The sequence below is a fragment of the Pistacia vera genome, unplaced genomic scaffold, assembly GCF_008641045.1.
Source record: "Pistacia vera cultivar Batoury unplaced genomic scaffold, PisVer_v2 Contig713, whole genome shotgun sequence".
Taxonomy (NCBI): domain Eukaryota; kingdom Viridiplantae; phylum Streptophyta; class Magnoliopsida; order Sapindales; family Anacardiaceae; genus Pistacia; species Pistacia vera.
Window position 1 is genome coordinate 285,072 of NW_022196572.1, and position 9,893 is coordinate 294,964.

At 37.7% G+C, this 9,893-nt stretch overlaps 1 non-coding gene across 1 annotated transcript; it reads right to left on the reverse strand.

Moving 5' to 3' along the window:
- Positions 1-4,336: 4,336 nt before the first annotated feature.
- Positions 4,337-4,445, reverse strand: LOC116114576. Its single transcript, XR_004125574.1, has one exon. It is a non-coding gene; the product is annotated as a small nucleolar RNA R71 (small nucleolar RNA).
- Positions 4,446-9,893: the final 5,448 nt, after the last annotated feature.

Genomic DNA, 9,893 nt, shown 5'->3' on the forward strand with positions numbered 1-9,893 from the left:
CTATCCAAAGATTTATCAGTCTGAGTCGAGGTGCCTCGCAACCCGCTCAGGAGCTCATGTTGAATGTAATGGCTTGTCTGAATGAGGCAAAGATATTTGGTTCTATTATAGACCCAAAGACTTATATTGATATGGTCTTCACATCATTGAATCACTCTTTTAGTCATTTCAAGTTGGACTATGAACAGAACCATAAAAAGTGCACTTTGGTGACTCTGATGAACGACCTTTAGTGAGCTGAGGGTATTATGAAAGGGAAACAGGGAGAGGCACACCCGGTTGAAGCTTATACTTCGTGATCTGCCCATACCTTTCAGAAAGGCAAAAAGAAGGGCAAGAAAGGAAAGAAGAAATCGAATGCCAACATAGCACCCAAGAAGGTTCCCATGAACAAAGAAAGCAAGCCAAAAGGAAGTGTTTTCACCATGGGAAAGATGAGCACTAGAAAAGGAATTGCTCAATCTACCTTGCAGAAAAGAAGGTAGAGAAAGGTAATGTACTTTTCCTTGAATCATGTTATGTGGAGGATTCTATTAACAACTGGGTTGTAGATTCTAGAGCTACTAACCAATTTTTTAATTCTTCACAAGGCCTTCGACTTCGGAGATAGCTAAGTCCGAGTAAGTTATCCATGAGGCTGGGAAATTGAGATTTTGTATCAACTTCTACAGTTGGCAAACTGTATTTGTATATTGATGACTCGAATAATATTACTTTGACGAATGTTATTATGTACAAAATTTTACTAGAAATTTGATTTCAGTAAGTTGCTTGATTAATTCAGGTTATTCTATTTCTTTTGATAAATCTGTTATCATTAGAAGAGGTAAGTTATTTATTTGTTCCGGACAAATGATTAATAACTTATACATTATAAAACCAAAAATGCTATCAATTAATGATACAGAACAAGAAAGGAATAACAAGAGAATTAAATTGTCCAACACTAACCAGACTTTTCTACGAAACCTTTGGTTAAGGCATATTAAAAATTAAAAGGATTCATAGAATGGTTAAGGATGGACCACTAAGTCAGTTAGAGGTCAAACCATTACTGACCTGTGAGTCTTGCCTAGAAGGAAAGATGCCCAAGAGGTCATTTAAGGCAAAGGGACATCAAACCACTTAATGTTTGGAGCTCATTCACAAAGATGTATGTGGACCAATTAGTGTGAGAGCACGAGGTGGATATGATTATTTCATCACTTTCATCGATGGTTACTCTAGATACAGTTATGTTTACCTAATGCACCATAAATCTAAATCTTTTGAAAAGCTCAAGGAATATCATATTGAGGTCAAAAAGCAATTAGGTAAAAGTATCAAGTCGTTGTGGTCAGATCGCGATGGCGAGTACCTCTCTAAGAGTTCGGTGACGACCTTAAGGACAATGGGATTCTGACCCAACTCACGGCACCGAGAACACCACAATAGAATGGTATTGGAAAGAGAAGGAATAGAACTCTAATGGACATGGTTAGATCCATGTTGAGTTATTCCAAGCTACCCAATAGTTTTTGGGTATATGCACTACAGACAATGGGATATCTGCTAAACTTGGTCCTTTCTAAATCTATCCCTAAGACGCCTACTAAGCTATGGACAGGTCATAAAGTTAGTTTACAACATATCCGTGTTTGGGGGTGTCTAGCATATGTACTAAAGGACAGTAAGAGCTAGTTGGATGTAAGGTCAAAGATATGTATGTTCATGGGGTACCTAAAAGGTACTCGAGGATACTATTTTTATAGTGAGACTGACCAGAAAGTGATTATCAATACGATTGCTACCTTTCTAGAGGATCACTAATGAGTTCTTGAAAGCACACTCATACTTTGTCATCTTAAGGCTATGTTGTGTGGAAATTAGGTTTGATTTGCTAATTTTACTTAATTTCGATACTTCTTTTGTTTTCTAGAATCATAGGTATGTTTTATGAATTTTCAGGTATTTAGGTGCTGAAAAATTAGGATTTTGAGCATGTACGTTAAAGAGTAAAGAATCAAAATCATGCAGGAACAAATGGTTCAAGAATCAAAGCTCAAACGAAGAAGTTATAAATATTTGAAGATTGTTCGTTGCGAAAGATTTTTGTGCTGCAACATGGGTGAACATGTTGCACTAAAATGGGTGTAACTTTAGCTACACAACTCCGATTCACTTGATTATGGTGGAGTTTGAAATATAAGAGATAGGTCTATAAATTTATGTTTGGTTGTGATCCAGTTTGACCTTGAAGATGGTTAAACATTGATCCAAAAGTTACGTCAATGCATGGAAGACAAGCAGACGTGGGTTATGGAACATGCCTTAGTGTTGCTAAGATAACTTGAGCTAAAGATTGGGATGATTCTTGGACCATAGGAAATATGGTTAAAATATTTACAGTCAAATTTTTATGGATTTTTCAGATTCAAACGTTTTCATGCTAAAAAGTGGAAGTCTTTCAGCACACAATTTTCCAACAGCAACTGTAAAGGAGAAACAAATAGAAAATAGAAATTTCACGAAGCTACCATAAATTCTTTAGCATGAACTAGGCACTGTTCCACATATTTTTTATACATTTTGAAGTCTAGTTTATGTAGAATTTTACGATTTGATATTCTGAGTTTTCTAGAGAAAGATATTCTAGTTTTAGTACCAGAGGGTCAGCATAGGAATCCTAATTCTACAAGGACTCTACGTAAATTAATCTGAATTTTATTCTCCTATTTTGTATAGGATTTTCCCCATTACTTTCCCACAACCCTAGCACTATAAAAGGATGTCTTTAAGTATTTTTTTAGAGAGACTTCAACTTTGAGAGAAGCAAGGAGAAGAGACTTTAGCTTGGAGAGAATTGGAGATAAAGAGAAGAGATCTACCTAGGGTTTCATCTTTTTCTCTTGTACTTCAAGTTTTTGAAGGGTTGGAGGTTTGATTTCCTTATGACCATGTGTAACTAAATACTTTTCTAGGGATCCGATGTAACCTAACATGAAGGTTTTATGCTTTGATTAATTTTATTGTTCTATTGATTCAATACATTTCTAGTTTTCGATCTTGATGTTTTGTATGAAATAAGTATGGTAACATCATATCCTAACTTTGAAATATACAAAACAATTGATTGTTTGAGACAAGGTACGGTAAACATCATATGCAAACTTTGAATAGCTCTTTGAATGATTGGATTGTGTTGAGGCAAACATCGGGCTAGATACAATTTGGTTGATATTTTGAGTAATTGTTCTTCTTAATGGGTTCTTTATTGTTAGGCTTTACTAAACATCCTAGTGAGTTTAATGGTTAAGAATACTTGGTTAAACCCGAACATCAAATAGTAATATCAAGTTGATGGAAGACAGAACCCTAGGAATTGGATTGAGACGACAATAAATTAGTTATTAGTAGAGAATCATATTGTTATGGTGAAATCGGATACCTAGGTTTTTCGTCATTTGTTTTCAATTAATTTTTAATTGTGTTATTTAATTCGGTTGGTTAAGAATTTATTTTGCTTCCTTAGTAATTAGTTTAATTTCTTTTGTTTAGAATTTTGTTTACTTTATTTTTTTAATTAAGGCATAGTATATTAGGATTAATTGAGTGCTTACAAATCTCTGTGGGGTTGACCCTTGCTTTTGCACAGTAGACTATGATAGCGATTCGTGCACTCGCGAGGTCGAAAAATTGTTCATCAAGTTTTTAGCACCGTTGCCGGGGATTTGATTTAAGTTACTTAGTTTTCTCTTATAACGTGTGCTTTAATTTTTGTTATTTAACTTTTGCTTTATTTTTGTCTAGGTTACCTTTTTGTTTTTGTTGTCTTTTGTGTTTTTAGATAGTGAATGCAAGGTCATCGATCATTAGAAGAAGAATTATTTCCACACATGAATAGAGTGGATTTAATTGGCAGAAAGAGGAAGATACTAGAAATTTCTAAATAATCATCAGAATCAAGTTCAGAGATTGAAGAAAAGATGGCTGAGTGTTACCTTGACCCCTAAAGGAGTCCGCACATCCTACCATAAGAATGTCACTATCGTGAATAATCCTGAATGATGCAGCAAGAAATTCTGAGCTTAAACATATTCACTTTCAAATGCTTCCATCTTTTCATGGAGTAGCTTCAGAGGATCCTTTAATTTTTATTTGTGATTTTTATTCTACTGTTCAGACTTTTCCTCTGCAGAGTTTGACAAAAGATCAACTACGAATGAGGTGTTTTCCATACACGCTGAAGGATGCAGCAAAGACATTGTACATGTCTTTGGCCCCAGCTTCACTTACCACATGGGATGCAATCTACAATAAATTCATAGGTAAATTTTATTCCCATGCCAAAACATCAGAATTTAGAGGTAAGATTGCTACTTTTTTCACAAATTGAAGGTGAACCATTCCATGAAGTTTGGGAACGTTTTAAATTGCTTTTAGTTCAGTGTCCCCATCATAGATATCCTTTAGAGTTGTTGAATCAATTATTCTATGATGGACTAACACATGCTTGTCAAGCCATAGTTGATAATGCTGCAGGTGGTGCTTTGGGAGAGAAGACTACACAAGAGACGTTGAGCTATATGAGATGCTTGGAGCCAATTCACGGCAAAAAGTGTTAGAGGTAGATCTAGAGGAATGTATGAAGTGAATACTAACATTGAATTAGCAATGCAAGTTTCAGAATTGACCAAGCAGATGAAGACTGTTGGAGTTGGTCAACTCACTTTGGTGTTTAAGTACCCATTTTAAAGTGCAACGAAATATTTACTAAGTAGATTATATAAATCCAATTTGAACACATCAAACATAAGTGTGAAAAATAAAGAACACAACCATATACATGGTTCGGTTGAATTCACTTTTAGCCTACAACCATGGGACCTTGTCTAGATCGAAGCAATCCACTAAGTCAAAAACACATTACAAGATAATGTTCAAAGTTGATCTAATTTATAGTAAAAAGAACTCCTTGTTCAACTTTACAGTTAGCACCACACTCTGAATCCTTAACGTGTAGCAACTCCTGGGATCTTCTTCACCCCGGGAACACACTCGAGAATAGCTTGTGAAACACCAAGCTTCAAGCACCGACGCCACGCACCAGCATCAGCAAAGAAACCATGTTCCAAGAGCCATCAAGTCTATGTTTGATATAGTGAGGTTTTGGCATAAAATGGCAATGAACCTTGAACCTTAAAAGAAATAATACTCTAAGAAATTCAGAGTACAATGAAACAAAATGTCAAAAGGTTAGATTCATACACGCAAGAAAGAATATTATATAATGAAGGATTTCTTACTCAATAATATAGTGCCAAATCAGCCAACAAGGGACTAACAAATGTTTATCCATGTAACGCCCCACTTAAGGTACTTACTGAAGATTTGTTGTCTTGCTTAAATATTTAGTGGTTTGGTTTTAATTGAGTTTAGTTGTTGTCATGATATGTCGAATTGGTTAAGTGTTTGCCTTGGTTTTTGGTTGAGATTTGGCGAATTTTAGAAATCCAATCTTCGCCGGGGCGAAAGAGAGTCTTCGCCGCGGCGATGAGGTGCTGCACCCACGGGTAGGTTCTGCCGTGTTTCGCTGGGGCGACGGAATGTTCTTCGCCGCGGCGAAGAGCTTAACAAAAAGTTTCTTAAGTTTTCTAGAGAATTCTTCATTAGGGTAAAAATGACCTTTTTACCCCTAATTAGTAGGAATAGTGGGGAGTAAAATGTAAGAAAATTAAGTAGAGAATGTGTTGGTAATAAGGGTGTATTTGCAAAGAATCAAAGGATATGGATAGAATTTCTAAGGAAGAGCAAGGGCAAAATGGGAAATGATGGATATTATATGAGATAAAAAGGATTAAGTGTAGAGAAAATCTTTATTTCACCCATTTCCACCGCCATAACCATTCTCTAACTTCTCTCAATTTTCCATCCAATCTTCCAAGATTTCTAAGGACTTTTTTAGTAGATTTTTAATCTAAAGCATCCTAAGGTAAGGATTCTTGCTTTAGATGAGAGTTTTAGTATGTTTTGGTTAAAGTCTTATGTTGTTGCTGTTTAAAGTTGTAGAGAGAAATCAAGCTACCAAAGGAAATGAAAAGTGTTAGAGAAGCTATTCCTTCACAAGGTAAGTAAATCCAATCAAGTTGAGGTTCAAGAAAGTAAATGAGTAGAGATTTATTTTAATTATGTATATATGTTATACTTACTGAAAAATTGAGATGAAATGTGTGCTTAGTCATAGTTGTTAGACATACTTAAATTATGAGAAGTGTTTTTGATGTGTGATGAGAGAGTGAAATTGAGTTGAAGTTGGAGGAGTTGTGTATGAATATTTTTGGGAGTGTTTTTCCTTGGCAGGAATTATGATTGTATGAGGGAGATTTCCTCCCATTTTGGATGATTAAAGAGAAGAGTAGAGTTATAGATAAGTGGAGCTTTGGTATGCACATGAGTTATTTGATGAAAAGCCTAACTGAAATCTGCCCTGTCACAGCCGTGACTTTCTAAGTGATATTTGGGCATCTTACGGCTTGAACTGGGCTGAGACCAAAACATAAAAGTTGTATTCCTGTTTCTAAGCTTTAAAACGAGACCAAAACCATAGGAATCCGAAGTGTATAACGCAAGTTATGGCCTTCTTAGTGTGACCTGTGCAGAATGATGGTTTTGAGGAAATCTTACATTTGGCATTTCATAAGTGCATTAGTGAGTATGAGCTTTCTTTACACATTTGTTTATACACTCAAGTAGTAGCTTGAGACATAGTAGAGAATTTGATTATAAGTTATTTTTAGGAGTTAAGAGAAAAGAGAATAGAGTAGGTTGTGCGATGGGGAACCTGTGAGTAATGGGTAGAGTTTCCCACATGTACGCCGCATTGAGAGAGCGGCATGAGTATAAGAGAGAGAAGTGGTGTAGCCCGTGAGAGTGCATGCGGATGAGGGCTATACCCGAGTACCCGAGAGAGAGATTATACACTCACATGGCCAAGGGTTCCAAATCCATGCATAACCGAGTCCGATCGGATAGAAAGAGTAAAAGTCACGTAGAGTGGGAGCGAGTCCCGGCTGTGCCTCTGGTAAGATGAGGTCGTGACTACTAAAGAGAGTTAGTAGAAAAGAGTTATGAGAGAGAGAAAGTAGAGAGGGAAGTATAAATAGAGAGTAAATGAGAATCGTGAGGAAAGAATTAAAGAGAGAGAGTTACGGGGATAGATGAGTAGAGGATTTACTTACTGAGCATTAGTTGTGCTCACCCCGTTGTTTTTCTATGTTTTTGCAGGATCTAGGTGAGGATACAATCGGATACAGTCGGATGGACATCGGCGGGCGAAGGGAAATGATTACACTGTCCACCTTGTTTTGATGCTTTTGTACATGATACAACTTTTTGTATTAAGAATGTATATGTTTAATAAATAAAAGAAAAAAAAAAAAATTGGGCCCAATCTTTTTATGCTATTTTATATGTATTTTATTATGAACATGTTTTATGAATATTTGAGTAGAACGCAGCTATTACATTTTTGGTATCAGAGCCGAGATTTTGGGTTTGACAGTGTACCATTCTTGTCGCTACGATGTCTGAGAGCCGACTGTGTAAGTTAATTCTTTCCTTACGTTAAGTGTTTCTTTAAGTTGATCAAGTGTGGTTGTTTTGTAGATGAGGCGTAGTACCAGGAGGAAGGGTAAGAGTGTGATGAATGAAGGAGAATCCTCCAACCCACTAGAACCGACTCCCCCTACCCTTGATGAGATGAGGATTCGAGCCATTATACAGCAGGTTTTAGCGGAGAGTCAAGGGAGAGTTGTTCAGGAGAGAACCGAGATCCCTAGTAGAGTACCACCCACAAGACAAGAGCGAGAAAGGCCGGTACCTCAGACAATACAGCCTCGGGTTGATCCGATTCAGGGCCTTGCAAACCAGCACCAGCCGCCAGCATTTAGGGGTACTAGGGACCCGCTAGAGGCAGAGGAGTGGTTTAAGTCGGTAGAGCGGACGGTGGCACTGTTTCCTATGGATGATAGAGAAAGGATTAGATATGCCAGTTTCTTATTCAAGGGAGATTCCCGAATTTGGTGGGAACTAATGGAGGAGACTCATGATATGGCCGCAATGACCTGGGAAGAATTCAGAAGATTGTTTGAGGCTGAGTATCGAATAGAAGATCGAGTACATGAGAAAGTCCAAGAGTTTATTCATCTGAGGCAGGGGACTAGTACTGTGAAAGAATATTCAGTAAGATTTAACTTCCTTGCTCGTTTTGCACCCGGGATAGTGTATACACCGGAGCTAAGGAGAGATAAGTTTGTACAAGGGTTGAGATCAGATATTGCCCGAGATGTTATGACAGGATTCGAGCCCCCTCATACCTACAGTGAAGCGTTAGCAAGGGCTTTAAGGGCAGAGATTTATGTAAACAAATATTTGGCAGAAAGGTTATCTCTAGCAGTACCTAGTGAACCTTCCACTACCTTACAGAGGGAGAGAGTAGATGTTACAAGAAACAGAGATGTAAGGGCCAAGAAGAAGTTTCAACCCAAGAGGAACAGGAGAGACTGGTAGAACAAGCAGCCCAGGACAGAAGGGTTCCCCCCTTGCGCTAAATGCAGGAGGAACCATACAGGAGAGTGTTTGAGGGATAGAAATGTTTGTTATAGGTGCTGACAGCCAGGGCATCTGATGAGGGATTGTAAAGCTCCCCTTCCACCAGTTCCTCTTCCACCTGTGGCTCAGACTTCTAGAGGTACTAATGCTAGAGTTTTTATAGTGGCACAAGGTGAAGTCGAGGCCAGTCCATCAGCTATAACTAGTCAGTTGTTATTTCATGCTGTTTCCTTATATGCTTTAATTGATTTTGGGGCTACCCATTCTTTTATTTCTCATGGGATGATTGAGAGATTAGGATTGAAACCTATTAGAGTGAGTCAACCTATTAAGATAGAATTACCTGATGGGGTGAGTGTGTTGGCTCAAGAGATGTTATTAGGAGAGTCTGTAGTGATCCAAGGTCGAGAGTTAGCAGTTGACTTGATAGTTTTTGATATGCCCGACTTTGATGTGATATTGGGCATGGATTTCCTAGGGAGGTATGCAGTAGAAATTGATTGTCGAAAGAAGAAAGCGAGATTTAATCTCGATAGTAGAGATAAATTTAGTTTTGGAGAGGGCCATCAGTTGAGTATGTTAATTAGTAGTGTAAAGGCGAGAAAGATGTTAAGAAATGGGTGTTCTGGATACATTGCTCATGTAGTTCAGAGTGGTGATGTTCTACAGTCAGAAATTCAGAAAGTGCCGGTAGTTCGAGAATTTCTAGATGTGTTTCCGGAAGACTTACCAGGTTTGCCACCAGAAAGAGAGGTTGAGTTTAGTATTGAACTAGCACCAGGAACAACACCTATATCTAAAGCCCCTTATTGAATGGCCCCAGCAGAACTACAGGAATTAAAGAAGCAACTCCAAGAGCTTTTGGATAAAGGTTTTATCCGACCAAGTCATTCTCCCTAGGGAGCTCCAATCCTATTTGTTAAGAAGAAGGACGGGTCACTACGGATATGCATTGATTATATAGAGTTGAATAAGGTGATAGTAAAGAATAAGTACCCTTTACCTCGAATAGATGATTTGTTTGATCAGTTGAAGGGAGCAGCAGTATTCTCCAAGATTGATTTGAGGTCAGGGTATCATCAAGTAAGAGTGGCCGAGCAGGATGTAGCTAAGACTGCTTTCCGTACAAGGTATGGGCACTATGAGTTTATAGTGATGCCGTTTGGCTTGACTAATGCCCCAGCGGTTTTTATGGATTTGATGAACAGAGTATTCCATGACTGTTTAGATCAGTTTATTGTAGTGTTCATTGATGATATTCTAGTTTATTCTAAATCGAGAGAAGAGCATGAGGTGCATTTGAG